The sequence below is a fragment of the Salvelinus namaycush genome, chromosome 13 (assembly GCF_016432855.1).
Source record: "Salvelinus namaycush isolate Seneca chromosome 13, SaNama_1.0, whole genome shotgun sequence".
NCBI lineage: Eukaryota > Metazoa > Chordata > Actinopteri > Salmoniformes > Salmonidae > Salvelinus > Salvelinus namaycush.
Genome location: NC_052319.1, coordinates 45,459,970 through 45,478,610, shown reverse-complemented (window position 1 = coordinate 45,478,610; position 18,641 = coordinate 45,459,970). Strand labels below are relative to the sequence as shown.

The 18,641-nt window shown below is 38.7% G+C and overlaps 1 pseudogene; it reads right to left on the bottom strand.

The window, feature by feature from the left end:
- Nucleotides 1-768: 768 nt before the first annotated feature.
- On the bottom strand, nt 769-15,675 carry LOC120058155 (annotated as a pseudogene).
- Between the last annotated feature and the right edge of the window lie 2,966 nt (nt 15,676-18,641).

Here is an 18,641-nt window from a genome sequence, read left to right as displayed (position 1 = left end):
GTCCCAGGGTCTTTAGCTTAGTGATGCGTTTTGAAGGCACAATGTGTCCCCACGTCTTCATTTGGACATTGAAGTGAAATTGTGTACGTTCGGTCCAAACAAATTTTTTCACGAAGTCAAGCTAATGTATTCTGTTCGAGGTTTCATGATGCTTGTCTGTAAAGCAAAGTAGATCATTTTAAGATTGTTCCCAATCGAACATCTCTGGAGAGACCTGAAAATAGCTGTGCAGCAATGCTCCTCATCCAACCTGACAGAGGGGATCTGCAGAGAAGAATGTGAGAAAGTCCACAAATATAGGTGTGCCAAGCTTGTAGCGTCATACCCAAGAAGACTTGAGGCTGTAATCGCTTCCAAACGTGCTTCAACAAAGTACTGAGTAAAGCGTCTGAATACTAATGTAAATTGGATATTTGTGTTTTACATTTTTAAAACATTTGCAAAAGTTTCTAAAAACAGTTTTGCTTTGTCATCATGGGGTCTTATGTGAAGATTGATGAGGGGAAAAAACGATTTAATCCATTTTAGAATAAGGCTGTAACGTAACAAAGTCAAGAGTGTCTCAATACTTTCTAAATAGACTATAAAAGTCTGCTAATGATATAAATAACAGATAAAACTGCAATGCAGATATGCTGTAAATCTACACTGAGCTGTATTGGTGTGTATTCTGGGGCCAATCTAAAAAAGGCTTCATTTGAATCCAGCTCTCTCTATATCTATTACCAGAGGGAGGGGTACCTGTATCCATGATCTTGACCAGACAGATCACCTGCAGAGATGGAGAACATAATAATTCACCAGGGCTGTAATCAGGGTTTGAGTTTTACTAAGGTCTGGAAGGACATTGTTTTACTATCGCTGTAGGTTCATTCATCTCAGTCCATCTACAAACAGACAGTATATTAGCTAAACAATTGTAATTTTATACTCCTGAAAGGGGGCAATCTGATGAATTATTCACACTGACATGTAGGATCAGCGACAAAATGAAAATGTAGGACATTTTTAGAACTGTATATTCATTTATTTTTTATATACAGTATATATATATATCATTTTTTTAAAGGGCTGGATCAGCTTAATATTGCAGAAAGAATGTTGCTTCCAATCCAATCCCCCATATATTTTTGGGGTAAACATATACATCTATATACATACACGCATGCATACATATACACATACAGTATATACATTCACATACCTATATAGATATACATACTTTTTTAAAGAATATACCTTTATTATTATTTCCCCCTAACCCTACCACCCTTCCCCCAATTGGAGTAAACTAATAAACACATAGGCTTTTACTTTCAGTTTATACATCTTATACACATTTTACAGACACAATCTATTTTACAATAGTTATATTTTGTTTTGTTTTTAGTCCTTCCTCTATTGCTGATGTCCATCCAGTTTGATTTCTATTTGCAACTTTGCTATTTCACAAAAGGTCTGAACCTATATACATTTTACAGACCCCGTATGTTTTACATTGGTTATCTTGTTATTAGTCCCACCCTTCAGCTCCATTCAACCCCTCCCATCTATCTCTCAACATCATCCATTTTGGATTTCTATTTGCCATATATTTTTCAACTGTGCTGTGATGCTTCACAAAAGTACTGAACCTTTCTATTCTCATAGCTTCTACAGATTGTAAATTAAAAATATATATTTTTTCAAAAATAATTATTATATTATTGATTGATTGACTATGGCTTTTCAAATCACCCAGTATTGCTATCTGCAGCGTTAGTTCTAGGCAAATGTTGCAATTCTTTAGTCATTCCTGGAACTGTGACCAAAAACGAGCTACATATGGACAATACCAAAATAAATGATCTAATGACTCTGCCTCCTCACAGCAGAATCTGCAGAGCTGGGAAGATTGTATCCCCCATAATATATAACATTCTATTGGTTGCAATAATTTTGTATAGTAATTTCAATTAAAAAAATTTGAAGTTTTGAATCCGACGTTGTTTTGCGTATCAATTCATAAACCATGTGCCATGGAATGGGTACATCGGAAATCTCTTCCCAACTATTTTGCAATTTATATGGAACAGCTGTCAGTTTTCTGGCCCTTAAATGAAATTGATATATGTTTTTATTTATCACACTTTTCTTTAACCATTTATGTTCTTTAAAACAGGGCCGACTTTTTTCCCTTTCTACTTGCCTCTTCCATTTTTGTGGTAATGCTGCAATTAGTTGGTTGTAATTTTGGGTAGAGCAGACATTTCCATATGTCTGTGTTAGCTGCATATGTGAAATAACTCCACCAGTCCTATTTATGATATCATTACTAAAATTATATATATTTTTTAAATTTCTTCAAAAAATATGTTTTTTTTAATCAATTAGTATATTTGAGTTTAACCACAATAATTGTTGGATTATTTGTTCTGTATTTTTTCAGGTGGATTAAACTGAAATTGCAACCAACTTTCTAAGGCTTGTTTAAAACCTCTACCGCTTCTCTCTCCCGGATCCGGGATCCTCCTCATCAAAAAAGCTGACTAGCATAGCCTAGCCTAACGGGACAGGGATATCATATAATATAATTTTCATGAAATCACAAGTCCAATACAGCAAAAGAAAGATAAACATCTTGTGAATCCAGCCATCATTTCCGATTTTTAAAATGTTTTACAGCGAAAACACAATATGTATTTCTATTAGCTAACCACAATAGCCAAACACACAACCGCATATTTTCACCATGTTTCCACCGCATAGGTAGCTTTCACAAAACCGACAAAATAGAGATAAAATTAGTCACTAACCAAGAAACAACTTCATCAGATGACAGTCTTATAACATGTTATACAATACATTTATGTTTGTTCGAAAATGTGCATATTTGAGGTATAAATCATAGTTTTACATTGCAGCCACCATCAAAAATAGCACCAAAGCACCCAGAATAATTACAGAGAGCAACGTGAAATACATAAATACTCATCATAAAACATTTATGAAAAATACATGGTGTACAGCAAATGAAAGATAAACATCTTGTGAATCCAGCCAATATTTCCGATTTTTTAAGTGTTTTACAGCGAAAACACAATATAGAATTATATTAGCTTACCACAATAGCCAAACACACAACGGCATTCATTCACCGCAAAGGTAGCTTTCGCAAAAACCAGCAATAAATATAAAATTAATCACTAACCTTTGGACAACTTCATCAGATGACAGTCTTATAACATCATGTTATACAATACATTTATGTTTTGTTCGAAAATGTGCATATTTAGAGCTGCAAATCGTGGTTATACATTGTGAATACGTAGCAACATTTTCCCAGAATGTCCGGAGATATTTTCGACACTCACCTAATCTGACCAAAGAACTCATCATAAACTTTACATAAAAATACTTGTTGTATGGCAAATGAAAGATACACTGGTTCTTAATGCAACCGCTGTGTTAGATTTTTTAAAATAACTTTACTACAACATACAAAATACATTATTGTGAGACAGCGCTCAAATATTCTCCGCCCTGTTGGATTCTACATATTCCACAGAAAAACAAAATAACATCATAAATGTTTTCTTACTTTTGCTGAGCTTCCATCAGAATGTTGTACAAGGAGTCCTTGGTCCAGAATAAATCGTTGTTTGGTTTTAGAATGTCCATTTCTTCTGTCGAATTCGCGCCACAATGCTAGCCAAGGTTGCTAACATTCCCATCCTCTCTTGGCGCAAAGAACGGAAAACTCCAAAAGTCCCAATAAACGTTGAATAAACTGATAAAACTTGGTTGAAAAAACCTACTTTATGATGTTATTATCATATGTATCAAATAAAATCAGAGCCGGAGATATTCGCCGTGTATACCGAACGCTTTTCAGAAGATAATGTCGAGCTCCCCCGCGCGCCTTCAAAGACAAAGAAAATATCGGACCTGGCACTCCAAAAGCTCTTATTCGACGTCAGATCAAGCTAGACACCCCATTCCACTGCCTGTTGACATCTAGTGGAAGGCGTATGAAGTGCATACATATCGATAAATAAAAGCCAGTTGAATAGGCAGGCCCTGAAACAGAGCCTCGTTTTCAGATTTTTCACTTCCTGTATGGAAGTTTGCTGCAAAATGAGTTCTGTTTTACTCACAGATATAATTCAAACAGTTTTAGAAACTTCACAGTAATTTCTATTCAATAGTAATAATAATATGCATATTGTATGATCTAGAATAGAGTATGAGGCCGTTTAATTTGGGCACGATTTTTTCCAAAGTGAAAACAGCGCCCCCCTATTGACAAGAAGTTAAAAAGAACTATGTTTTGGAGATGATTTCCTTTTCAAACAACCGAAAGTGAGCAGGTGTGTAACGATCTTCGTCTTCATCGGATGATGAGGAATATGAAAGATCGGACCAAAACGCAGCGTGGTAAGTGTCCATGTTAATTTAATAGAACAGAACACGAAAATACAACAATAACAAAGTGAAATAACAACGAAAATCAAAACAGTCCTGAATGGTGAAACAAACACAAAACAGGAAACAACTACCCACAATCACAGGTGGGAACAGGCTACCTAAGTATGGTTCTCAATCAGAGACAACGATTGACAGCTGCCTCTGATTGTGAACCATACCAAGCCAAACACATAGAAATACAAAACAAGGACAACATAGAACACCAGACATAGAATGCCCACCCAAACTCACGCCCTGACCAACCAAAATAGAGACATAAGAAGTATCTCTAAGGTCAGGGCGTGACAAGGTGTAATCTGAATAAAGGGAAAAAGGCCCTTCTTGAACATAGGATGAGACATTCTTACCAATTTACTAGAGAACTAGCTTGGATTTAAGTATAACTTTTGTATGACTGATGCCTTTTGTGAGAGGTCTAATGCTTTAATATTTAATAATTTCTGCCCTCCGAATTCATATTTGTTATATAAATAGGCCCTTTTAATTTTGTCTGGCTTGCCGTTCCAAATAAAATTGAATATTTTTTGTTCATATAATTTAAGAAGCAGGTCACGAGGTGTAGGCAAAACCATAAGCAAATAGGTAAACTGTGATATGACTAAAGAGTTAATCAGGGTGATTTTTCCACAAATAGACAGATATTTTCCTTTCCATGGTTGCAAGATCTTATCTATTTTTGCTAACTTTCTGTTTCTTTCTTTTGGGATTTGTATACCGAGTATGTCCACATCTCCGTCAGACCATTTAATTGGTAAACTACATGGTAATGTAAAATTAGCATTTTTTTGTGATCCAATACGTAATATAGTACACTTTAATCCAGAGAGGATAGCAAAAGTATCTAGATCCTCTATGAGGCCGTGGAGAGATTCTAAATGTGGTTTTAAAAGAAAACATGAATCATCAGCGTACAACGACAACTTAGTTTTTATGCCACGGATTTCTAATCCCTTTATATTTTTGATCTAATTTTAACAGCTAACATTTCGATGGCAATAATAAATAGATATGCCAATAGTGGACAACCTTGTTTTACTCCTCTAGATAGTTTAAAACTTTCTGATATGTAGCCATTATTTACTATTTTACACCTAGGGTTTCTATACATAACTTTAACCCATTTTATAAGAGATTCCCCAAAATTGAAATATTCTAGGCATTTATATATAAACTCCAGTCGTACTTTATCAAAAGCCTTTTCAGAATCAGCTATGAAAACCAGGCCTGGTGTCCCCGATATTTCATATTATTCTATTGTTTCCAGTACTTGTCTTATATTATCTCCAATGTATCGTCCATGTAAAAACCTGTCTGATTAGGATGAATAATATCTGACAATACTTTTTTCATTCAGTGCGTCAAGCATTTTGCTAGAACTGTATTGTTTGCATGTTGATAGTATTTTTTAATGTCGGCCTATAGGGAAGATCGGTCCTGTGGAGATGTTCATATCGAAACATACAGTGATTGTATTTTAATGTCGGCCTATAGGGAAGATAGGTCCTGTGGAGATGTTCATATCGAAACATACAGTGATTGTATTTTAATGTCGGCCTATAGGGAAGATAGGTCCTGTGGAGATGTTCATATCGAAACATACAGTGATTGTATTTTAATGTCGGCCTATAGGGAAGATAGGTCCTGTGGAGATGTTCATATCGAAACATACAGTGATTGTATTTTAATGTCGGCCTATAGGGAAGATAGGTCCTGTGGAGATGTTCATATCGAAACATACAGTGATTGTATTTTAATGTCGGCCTATAGGGAAGATAGGTCCTGTGGAGATGTTCATATTGAAACATATCTTATTTTTAAGAAGTTTGATAAGATTAGTACATATCTTCTCAGGGGACCATACATGGCCACCTACCCCAAGTCTGGGATCCACGGTACTAACCACTCTCTCTGCTTGCTTACTTTCTCTTTCCGTCTCCTCTGCTTCCTCCTGCATGCATTGCAGCATGCCTCAGCCTCACATCTGAGTGCCACATGACTGTCTCAGTAGCCTACACTCTGTTAAAAAAACGTTATTATGAGAACTTAGTGTCATATTTTTTGCTCCTGTTGAGGTAGGCTCCGTTTAATGTTAGCTTCTTAATTCATCCTTCTAGCTGGCTAAGTAATACTAGCCAGAGCCCTTCAACGTTACTGCAATAGAAGTCTCTGCCACAAGCTAGTCACCTGACTGACTGGCATATCTATAAGCGACTATTTATCAGTTGTCTGCTAATTTTTCAAGAATAATTCTTTGTATGATTGGGGGATATCTGTAGACACGGCAGGAGTGAAACGGGAAACGAACTGTCACATCTCATTGTCGGCTCTGTTACAATTATTGTTTTCATTAGACGTGCCCATCCAAGAAAGCTCAAGGTCATTGCCTACAGATAGAATGACGTCAAAACAAGTTATATCTACCGTCGCTTTGGTTGGAATGATCTTTTAAACATCAGTACTTTCAAAACCTTAGCTAGCAAGCTAGACAACCAGTCATCAACCAGACAATCTACTAGCAAATAATTTTCCATCCCTATTTTGCTTCCCCTTCCTGCTATTTGGTGTAGATGGTGTGTGGTCCATTTAATTTTTTTAATTGTAACCTTTATTTAACTAGCAAGTCAGTTATGAACAAATTCTTATTTACAATGACAGCCTAGGAACAGTGGGTTAAATTTCCTTGTTCAGGGGCAGAACGACAGATTTTTCCTCGCCAGCTCAGGGATTCAATCCACCAACCTTTCAGTTACCTTTCAGGCCCAACACTCTAACCACTAGGCTACCTGCCGCCCCATGTCAGGGTTTAAGGGTCCCTTTTCCAAGCTTAAAAGGATAAACATTGACACGCAACACCATGGGCCAGAAAAGGCAGCATGACTTCTGCTGTGTTCAAACCACTGGAAACTCGGAACTGGGAAATCTCAGAAATCTCAGAATCTCAGTAAGTTCAAGACAACTGGTAAAATTGTGCTCCGACTGGGAAAATAAATTTTGAACAGTCTTCCAACTCGGAATTCGAAGTCGGGAACTTGGGCTACTTTCTAGAAAACCTGTCTTGAAAGCACCATAAATCCAGGGAATGCTGGACTTCGTTGACAAAGCTTCATGAAAAAAATTTGCCCACAAGAAGGACTGCCGCGCCACCTTCCTGTTGAAGTGAGCACAGGACAACTGAGTCCAAAAATGTATTGTATGCTGCTGCATAAATGATGCATTATGCCAGGGATATATGTATACTGTAGCTAAGAAAGTAATACTAAGTGTATGTTGTGTAGTATGCTGTTAGTAGCCCATGTGCTTCATCCTAAAATTTGGTCCCTTTCCCCCTCATAACTTAGCCTACTATTCTGACTTGGTGGTGCACATTTAACCTATAGCCTGTTTTAGAGAAATGTCATCATCGAATATTGTAAGAGCTTTCATTGTCTGCTTCTATGCCACCTTTATTTATCCTTCGGGTTCTGACTTGGTGTACAGGGAGAAAAGTGTAAGAACGGCCCATGTTCTGAATTCTGTCGCTGTACATTTCAAAGTGCTGAACAAGTAGTTATATTGACTATGTCAGTCTTAGCTCGCTCATTGATGTCTTAATCGAAATTATGGATTGCCTCTTTATCCCCTCATCTTTCCCTTATGCCATAGTTTGTACATCTCAATTGTCAATAGAAACCACATTTGTTTAAGCAAGTCAGCCATATCAGCTATGTTTTTTAAGCCATTTTGCCACAACTTTGGAAGTATGCATGGGGTCATTGTCCATTTGGAAGACCCATTTGCGACCAAGCTTAAACTTCCTGACTGATGTCTTGAGATGTTGCTTCAATATATCCACATAATTTTCCTGTCTCATGGTGTCATCTATTTTGTGAAGTGCACCAGTCCCTTCTGCAGCAAAGCACCCCCACAACATGATGCTGCCACCCCCGTGCTTCACGGTTGGGATGGTGTTCTTCAGCTTGCAAGCCCCCCCCTTTTCTCTCCAAACATAACAATGGTCATTATGGCCAAGCAGTTCTATTTTTGTTTTATCAGACCAGAGGATATTTCTCCAAAAAGTACAATCTTTGTCCCCATGTGCAGTTGCAAAACGTAGTCTGGCTGTTTTTATGGTGGTTTTGGAGCAGTGGCTTCTTCCTTGCTGAGCGGCCTTTCAGGTTATGTCGATATAGGACTCGTTTAACTGTGGATATAGATACTTTGGTACCTGTTTCCTCCAGCATCTTCAGAAGGTCCATTGCTGTTGTTCTGGAATTGCACTTTTCACACCAAAGTACGCTCATCTCTAGGAGACAGAACGCGTCTCCTCCCGAGCGGTATGACGGCTGCGTGGTCCCATGGTGTTTATACTTGGGTAGTATTGTTTGTACAGATGAACGTGGTACCTTCAGGCATTTGGAAATTGCCCCCAAGGACGAACCAGACTTGTGGAGGTCTACCATTTGTTTTCTGATGTCTTGGCTGATCTCTTTTGATTTTCCCATGATGTCAAGCAAAGAGGCACTGAGTGTGAAGGTAGGCCTTGAAATACATCCACAGGGACACCTCCAATTGACTCACATGATGTCAATTAGCCTATCAGAAGCTTCTAAAGCCATGACGTTATTTTCTGGAATTTTCAAAGCTGTTTAAAGGCACAGTCAACTTAGTGTATGTAAACTTCTGACCAGCTGGAATTGTGATACAATGAATTATAAGTGAAATAATCCGTCTGTAAACAATTGTTGGAAAAATGACTTGTGTCATGCACAAAGTAGATGTCCTAACCGACTTGCCAAAACTATAGTTTGTTAACAAGAAATTGTTGGAGTGGTTGAAAAATTAGTTTTAATCACTCCAACCTAAGTGTATGTAAACTTCCGACATCAACTGTATGTATAGATATGGTTAAAGTGACTATGCATATATAATGAACAGAGAGCAGCAGCAGCATAAAAGAGGGGTTGGCGGGTGGTGGGTGGAGGGACACATAGCAGATTTCCCGGCTAGCCAATTAGCGGGAGCACTGGTTGGTCGGGCAATTTGAGGTAGTATGTACATATGTACATGAATGTATAGTTAAAGTGACTATGCATATATGATAAACAGAGAGTAGCAGCAGCTTAAAAAGAGGGGTTGGGGGGACACACAATGCAAATTGTCCGGGTAGCCATTTGATTACCTGTTCAGGAGTCTTCTGGCTTGGGGGTAAAAACTGTTGAGAAGCCTTTTTGTCCTGGACTTGGCACTCCGGTACCACTTGCCATGCGGAAGTAGAGAGAACAGTCTATGACTGGGGTCTTTGACAATTTTTAGGGCCTTCCTCTGACACCGCCTGGTGTAGAGGTCCTGGATGGCAGGAAGCTTAGCCCCAGTGATGTACTGGGCCGTACACACTTCCCTCGGCAGTGCCTTGTGGTCGGAGGCCGAGCAATTGCCGTACCAGGCAGTGATGCAACCAGTCAGGATGCTCTTGATATTTATTTATTTATCCATTAATTTACCAGGTAAGTTGACTGAGAACACATTCTCATTTACAGCAATGACCTGGGGAATAGTTACAGGGGAGAGGAGATGAAGGAGCCAATTGTAAGCTGGGGATTATTAGGTGCCCGTGATGGTTTGATGGCCGGATTGGGAATTTAGCCAGGACACCAGGGCTAACACCCCTACTCTTACAATAAGTGCCATGGGATCTTCAATGACCTCAGAGAGTCAAGACATCCATTTAATGTCCCATCCAATAGACTGCACCCTACACAGGGCACTGTCCCCAATCACTGCCCTGGGGCAGAGGGATATTTTTTTAGACCAGAGGAAAGAGTGCTTCCTACTGGCCCTTCAACACCACTTCCAACAGCATCTGGTCTCCCATCCAGGGACTGACCAGGACCAACCCTGCTTAGCTACAGAAGCAAGCCAGCAGTGGTATGCAGGGTGGTATGCTGCTGGCAGCCAATGTTAGGCTGTAGAACCTTTTGAGTATCTCAGGACCCATGCCAAATCTTTTTAGTTTCATGAGGGAGAATAGGCTTTGTCGTTCCCTCTTCACCACTGTCTTGGTGTGTTTGGACCATTCTAGTTTGTTGGTGATGTGGACACCAAGGAACTTGAAGCTCTCCACCTGCTCCACTGTTGCCCTGTCGATGAGAATGGGGGCTTGCTCGGTCCTCCTTTTCCTCTAGTCCACAATCATCTCGGTAGTCTTGGTTACATTGAGGGATAGGTTGTTATTCTGGCACCACACGGCCAGGTCTCTGACCTCCCTATAGGCTGTCTCGTCGTTGTCGGTGATCAGGCCTACCACTCTTGTGTCGTCTGCAAACTTAATGATGGTGTTGGAGTCGTGCCTGGCCATGCAGTCGTGGATGAACAGGGAATACAGGAGGAGACTGAGCACGCACTCATGGGGAGCTCCAGTGTTGAGGATCAGCGTGGCAGAGGTGTTGCTACCTACCCTCACCACCTGAGGGCGGCCCGTCAGGAAGTCCAGCATCCAGTTGCAGAGGGAGGTGTTTAGTCCCAGGATCCTTAGCTTAGTGATGAGCTTTGAGGGTACTATGGTGTTGAACGCTGAGCTGTAGTCGATTAATAGCATTCTCACGTAAGTGTTCCTTTTTTCCAGGTGGGAAAGGGCATGTATGACGTTCCTTGTAGTCTGTAAACAATATTTTTTTATTACCATATAATTTTTGTATGTTCTCTATACTTACGTACTTGAAAATTTGCACACATACCGCTGCCATCTGGTGGCGCAAATCTAAATTGCGCCTAGACTCATATAATTTTATGGCCTTTCTCTTGCATTTCAAAGATGATGAAAATAATTATAATTTGAAAACATGTTTTTTTGTTTGAGGTGTTATATTCTATTACATTAATTTCATTTCCACAAACTTCAAAAATGTTTCCTTTCAAATGGCATCAATATTATGCATATCCTTGCTTCAGGTCTGAGCTACAGGCAGTTAGATTTAAAAATTCTTAAATCCAAATGGTACTACAATCAAATGATGGTAAATCAGCTTTTTAGTACCCATGTGGATTGTACTTTGGAAAAAAAGCTGTACTTTAAGGAAACATTTTATATTTTAGTTTTACAGAATATGCAAATTTAACTGTCATTTTGCAAAAATAACACTTTTTTTAATTAGATTTGTTTTAGGTAACATTATTTATATATAATGATGTTTTGATAAGAATGTTGTCACATGGAATGTGGGGTTTGTTGTCACTATCAGCTCCATTATAACCGTATTGTTCCGGAACATTGCCACGGCCAGTATACTATGAATCCCTGTATAGGGGAAAAGGATGCCATTTAGAAGCAGATAAATGTCTCCCCATGTTCCTAATAATCAGTGTTATGGTGGCTCTGTCACTAGCCACCACTCTGATAGAAGACATATAGCCTTCAAGGACTATACTGTGCTGTCATGTACACTTCAAACACTCAAGATTAGCCATATATATATATCCACTTCATATGTATATACTGTATTCTAGTCATGGTTCATCCTATATAACTACTGCTGTCCACTTCATATGTGTATATTGTATTCTAGTCATGGTTCATCCTATATAACTACTATGTGTGTGGTGCACGTAACCACTATACCCCATCCCACAAGTATGGTAGTATAGAAATGCAACGTGGTTGTGTTGCTCTCTAGTGGTTGAGTTAAGTAAGTGCGGTGGAGGAGCAGAGTTTAATTGATGGAATGAGTTGAGTATGAGTTGTGTATCCTACTCTATGTAATAGAGGAGATTGTGTGAAAGGGCTGAGGATTTGGATGAGGTTTGTCCTCCGTGTTAATGATGGATCAACCTCTCCTTTCCTTAGGTTGTTCTTGTTGTTTCTTCATATTAATCTAATCATTATTTTCACCATATGTGTTTTACATATGATCCTGTATCTGTGTAGTCATGTTATTATTTCATTTTATGGATATTTATGATTATTACTTCTTATTTAATTTGTACTATCAGATATTGGCCTAACAATAAAACAAATTGATATACAGGTTTAAATGAGAACACTTCATTTTCACGGTACTGTCACTCACTATATATTAAACATAATGGGTCAATTGCAACCACTGATGGCCGCTAGATTATCACCAGCTGGTCTCTAATTAAACCATCGACACCCAGGATATCCCCCTCACAGCTGATTTCAATAGCAACCATCATCAGATACCGATTTATCTAGATTCAAATAAAGGTCCTATCTATTGTCATGACGTGGCCCTTTCTGGGTATAGATTGTGGCCTCTCTCTCTCTCTCTCTCTCTCTCTCTGGACATGCAGAAAGAGAAACATAGAGAGAACAAAGAATTTCACATGGCGAAATTCTAAATCCTCAAAATGGGGATTTGATACAAAATGTCCACTTGTGGGAATGGTCCGTGGATACTTAAGGGACGGGTATGACGAGTGTGTTTCATTTGGTGACCTCAGAGAGGACAGGAAACACACATAATTATATTTCTGAATATGTACATTTCTCAATTATGGGGTTTGCATCTTCTTGTTGTAATGAATGAAATGAATGAGTAAAGATGAAACTATTTGTGAAATGATGTAAGGTGATGTTAAACCTTTAATGAAAGAGATTTGTATTACCTTTTAAAGTTTAACTAAGTCAGTGGCCCGCCCCCGTGAGCACAGACATGATCTGGTGTCAAAGACCTGCCTTTTCTATTGTTACGAATAAAACCCCCTCCTGAGAAAATCGTCTGCAGACCACGCGTACCTCAGTCAGCTGAGGGGTCAAAGGTTTGAGTTTAGACTAAGCAAACCCACAGCGTGAGCTGTGATTGCGAATAGTTATTGGATTCCTAACCATACCACGTGGAGCATTGGCTACACGGCTGGAAATGGTTCAACTCTGAGACTATCGATCCCTACAGAATAAGAGCAAATCTTAGATAATAATTACTAGTCTGCAGCTAGAAATTATGTCAACCTGGGATGCGTTGACCGACAACAGCCGAAACATCTATTCTATGAGAAAATTTCTGAATGGTACTCTGAAGTATCCATTCTAACCACGAAAGACTGATCTTCAGGGAAGCATAGAGAGAGAGACAATGATGAACTGACTCTCCAACAGAAGGACTGACGATTCCAACAGAGATCACGACGACATTCTGGGCGTAAATATATATATATTGATTGCAGTTGTTCCCGAATGAGTGAGCGTTCATGTGCAAAGAATTAGCATTTCAATTAATATAATTATAGTAGTACTGTGTGTAGTGTAGAAAACAGTTGAAAATATACCCAGCTATTCCTGTAGAAACGGTACAAGTCCCTTTCCATCACATTTTGTTGAATTAGTAAAAGTAACAATACCCGGTGCCACATTCTTGTTATTGGAAATAAGAAGTCCCCTGAATCTCTCTGGGAAAAGGCACACACACACACACACAACATAACAAAATATATATTTAAAATGTATTTTTATCCGAATAGTTTGTATTAGTGCTGTGGGCGAACCCATTTGACCAGGAAGTGTAAGGCATTATTATTGGTATCATTTGGGAAATTGTGGTTCAAATACATACAGGATCATTGTGTAGGAATTTATTTATAAAATTGAATAAATATGGTAATGTTAGTACACTATAATCAATGTACTTCCTACTCCTTTATTCCTGCTTGTTTAACTTCTTTGGGGTAGGGGGCAGTATTTGCACGTCCGGATGAAAAGCATGCCCAGAGTAAACTCCTGTCTTTGGCTGGAAAAATGGCTGTGTTAATCTGGGAATAGGCAATCACCTAACATAATCGTTTGGTTTGCTTTCGTCGTAAAGCCTTTTTGAAATCGGATACTGTGGCTGGATTTACAACAAGTGTATCTTTAAAATGGTGTAAAATACATGTATGTTTGAGGATTTTTAATTATGGGACTTCTGTTGTTTTGAATTTGGCACCCTGCAGTTTCACAGGCTGTTGAAGAGGTGGGACGCTACCGTCTCACGTACCCTAGAGAGGTTAAAGACATGTTGGAACCATATCCGTGCAACACCTCTTTAATCCAGGGCATAAAGAAAGGGATTTTCATGTACACATGAGGATATTGGGAATTATCACATCTCTTAGGATAATTAAAAGCAACGATACCCTGTGCCTTGTTGTTACAAATAAGAGGTCCCCCTGAATCTCCCTGGAACACAGAACAACAGGAATTAGAGAACAGACATACAGAAGTGTGATTGTGAAAGGAGAATAAGTGAACACTTCAAAGACTGTTTTAGTGTTCCAGTACAGTAATGTTACACATAAATAAACACTGCTTATCTGATCAACTAAAACCTGTACTGGTTGTCCTCTACAGCATGTTGGTTCTACTATTACTATAATCATTTGATCCAAATTCAATTTAGTTACCTGACAAAATCCTTTCCCGCCGGTAGTACGAGTGCACATCATTTGTTTTTTGTCAAAGTAATTCTGCCACACGTTCTTGCATTCAGAGTTATCCTCCACCGTCACCGCCACTTCCATCAAAACGTCCGAACCCTGGTTGTTGTTCGAGTTAGTCTTGCCCCAACCAGCTACGAAGCATTTGGGGGATGCTGGGATATGCTGGGATATGTTCATCCTCCTTTGGGAGTCCAATGACCGTCACGTTCTCAGTTAGACGAGCTGTGGTCTTTAACTATAAGAGGGAAACAAATAAAATATAATGAGAAAGTTATTATATTCTATTTGTATAATTCAGAATAAACCTTGAATAAACTGTATAAACGTTCATGTCAGTGAAGATAATCAGTATCAATTGAATGCATTTCTTATAAGGCCCTGCAATCATTTAAAGTTTCTACAAAATAAGTACTATATACTGTAGAAAGGAGACATTAGGGGTGTCTTGAAGATTACCTTCAGTAGCATGATGTCATAATTAATCTGCGTTATATTCTCATGTAAGGGATGCCGATGGTAATGTGACACCTGAATCTTCTGACAACTCTTCTTCCACTTCTTTAAGTCTTGGGCTCCAAGCACCACCGTTAAAGGATAAGCACTAACAGAAAATCAAAAAGGGTAGCAAGACATAGAATGAAATAGAAGAAGTCCTCAAGAGACGTAACAAGATGCAACAAAACAAACTGCATCTGGATTAATTTGTTGTCTACGACAAAGAAAGACTCAGTTCTTTAAGCAGTGTGCTGAAGTCAGGACAAAGTCCTCCCGGATGAGCAGGTGAGTGGAAATATCACACATTATAAGTTGGTTGTAAGTGGCCTCAGAGGATTCATACCAAAAAGCACCTTTTAAAAACAAAGTGCAACGTCCATATGTCTCTTTAGAGTGTCACTCATATCATTCATGTCCCTGACCTCAACAGGAACAAGAACATTATAAATACTATACTCACCACCACCGCACTGGGGACCAATGACCTCTAACCACCTATTCTGCATGATAGGGTCCAAACCGTAGTTGGTCAATATGTATAGGGCTTTTCATTTGGGGGCGATGAAACAACAGAGCCCCTTTCAATGAAAGGAAGGGAAGTGAAGTGTGCGGAGGGGCACAATAGGAGCGAAGATACTAATATGTGTGTAAACTGTACATAGTTCTGTGAGTGTCACTGAGTAGGCTGATACCCGTTTCATGGGAGCACAATCTCTAGTTTAGACTGTACAGTCCAATCTGTATGCTCAATATGCACTATAGGCTGTGTAGTGAGCTGATTTCTCACAAAGTCCTGCAGCTAAAACGCTAATATTTGTGTAAACTCTACACAGTTGTGTTCTGTGAATGTCACTGAGGAGATAGCCCAATTCATGGGGACACAATCCATAGGTTAGGCTGTGCAGTATAAATATTCCCCCATTGTAAAGTCTATTGCATCCACAGTGGGATTTCATCCGTTTTAGTCGTAGTATGCACTTTGAGAAACAGCCTTGGTTTCATTTTACTTTCTAGGAAATCATGTGACCCTTAAGAACCAATGAGGTTGCATCTGAGATGTGATTAGGCACTTTTTAACATATAGAGTTTAATGGTATGCTTTCCGGACCGCCGTTTCACTTTCATTTTTACTTTCTATATAAGGTGTTAGACTCAAGCTACCCTGACTCAACACGCAACCTACTTGTACGAAGGCGTCACCGATTTCAAAGTAAGTGTGCATTTAATTAATTGACTAGAAAGGAACTCCTTTAAGGAACTCAGTCCGGCTTTCAACTTATTATTGAAAGTTGTAATAGCAGAACAATATTGGGGAGTGCATCACCAGTTTTCCTCTTGTCATGTCAGTCATTGCAGACCTTAGAGAGCCATTTATAACTTGTCAGAAATTTCCAGATCAACTAGCCCATGTCAGCTAATGTTTTTTACTAGTATTTAAATCACAGTAAAATCACAGTATTTAATTTTTATATTGTCATTTTTTAAAATCTGAAAATGTGTTTTCTGAACAAGAGAGCTGAGAGGTTAAAGGCGGGGTCTGTTTTTAAATGTGTGTGTTCTTCTTTAGAATAATTGCAGCTCTGTAATACATTGTGAGCTCTGATATATGGTCCAACGCTGTCTATTTGATTATTGGTCATTGGGGAAATTGCTCAGCAACATTTTGGGTAACAATTTCTTTGAACGTATCATAATCATGTTGTAAAGGTTCATAACACATGTCATAAGCTGTCATAAATATGTAATGATCGTGTTATGACAAAGATATTGCAGTATTTTCTAGACTTACGACATCTAATGACACACCCACAGCCTGATACCGTATAATGCAGCATAATAGTGGACCCGTATGATGTTATGACAGTGATACGATGCAGAACATTTTATGTCTGTATGAAATTCAGTAAAACCCATAGCCCTTTTATAACCCTATAATAGGTATTGATTGGCCAGAGCATGTTAAAGTGAGTCTTCCCAGCTTTTCTCCATCAATACCTCATATTCCGTAACCCCATTAACAACATTTGGGACCTTGGCTGTGTTGTGGGTCTTTGGCTACGGACAGGGGCGCAACTTTCACTGTGGACGGGGGGGACATGACCCCCCCCCCCCCCCCCCACACATTCTGAGAGTGCATTTTTGTCCCCCCCAGTTTTATCATTGGAATGTGATACAAAAATAGGCACTGGTTTGCTTTAGGACCATGCGGACGCCTCCGAGCGGTCGCTAGGCTGGTTGGAGTGTTTATCAGATTGGATAAAAAAACTTCAAACAAAGTTGCTCCCCTGACTATTCAAGATAATTCATGAAGTACTTACTGGAGAATATAATTGATCTAATTTATCGTAATTAATTTGGTTATCCCATCCAAATTAATCAAGTAGTGGAACCATAAAAACATTTTTTAGAGGTCCCTTGAATTAATTATACCATAGTTATCACTAAATAGTTTAACCTCTATTATCTCTACCATAGTTATCACTAAATAGTTTTACCTTTAATACTTGTATCAACAGTAGTCACAATCAACGGTCAGTTACTATATTTGCATTCTGAAAGGTTGTTGAGCTCTAAGACTTCAAGAATCCAAACACTTGTTTAAGGACTTCAAGAATACAAACACTTGTTTAAGGACTTCAAGACAACAAAAGATTAACTGAAATGTTTTATTTACTAGTCTCAATAAGTTGGAAAATGAGGTAGGGGAGTACCGGGACGAAAGTAACACATTGTTTTTTTCCTAATTACTCAACGGATTGATAGAGCTAGAGACACCATATTTTATGACAACCAACTTATATATGTCCTCTACCATTAGCAAATGTAATTTAATTTCTAGGGTAAATAAGCCAAAATGAAATAGACCGGGAACAGAACTACTATTACTTTAGTATCTGTCAGCGGGGAGGGAGTAACACAGACTTGGGACAGAACTACTGTTACTGTTGTATCTGTCAGCGGGGAGGGAGTAACACAGACTTGGGACAGAACTACTGTTACTGTTGTATCTGTCAGCGGGGAGGGAGTAACACAGACTTGGGACAGAACTACTGTTACTGTTGTATCTGTCAGCAGGGAGGGAGTAACACAGACTTGGGACAGAACTAACAGCTGGTAAGAAGTGGAGAATATCTGTCTTACCTCCATTTTTCTGGTTTGTAATGCTACTTACTTTCAACAAATGTACTATCAGCCATCAGTTCATGTTTGTGTCAATTAATGCTATAGGTTAAAAATGTATGAAAATGAACCATGCGTCAACATCACAATGT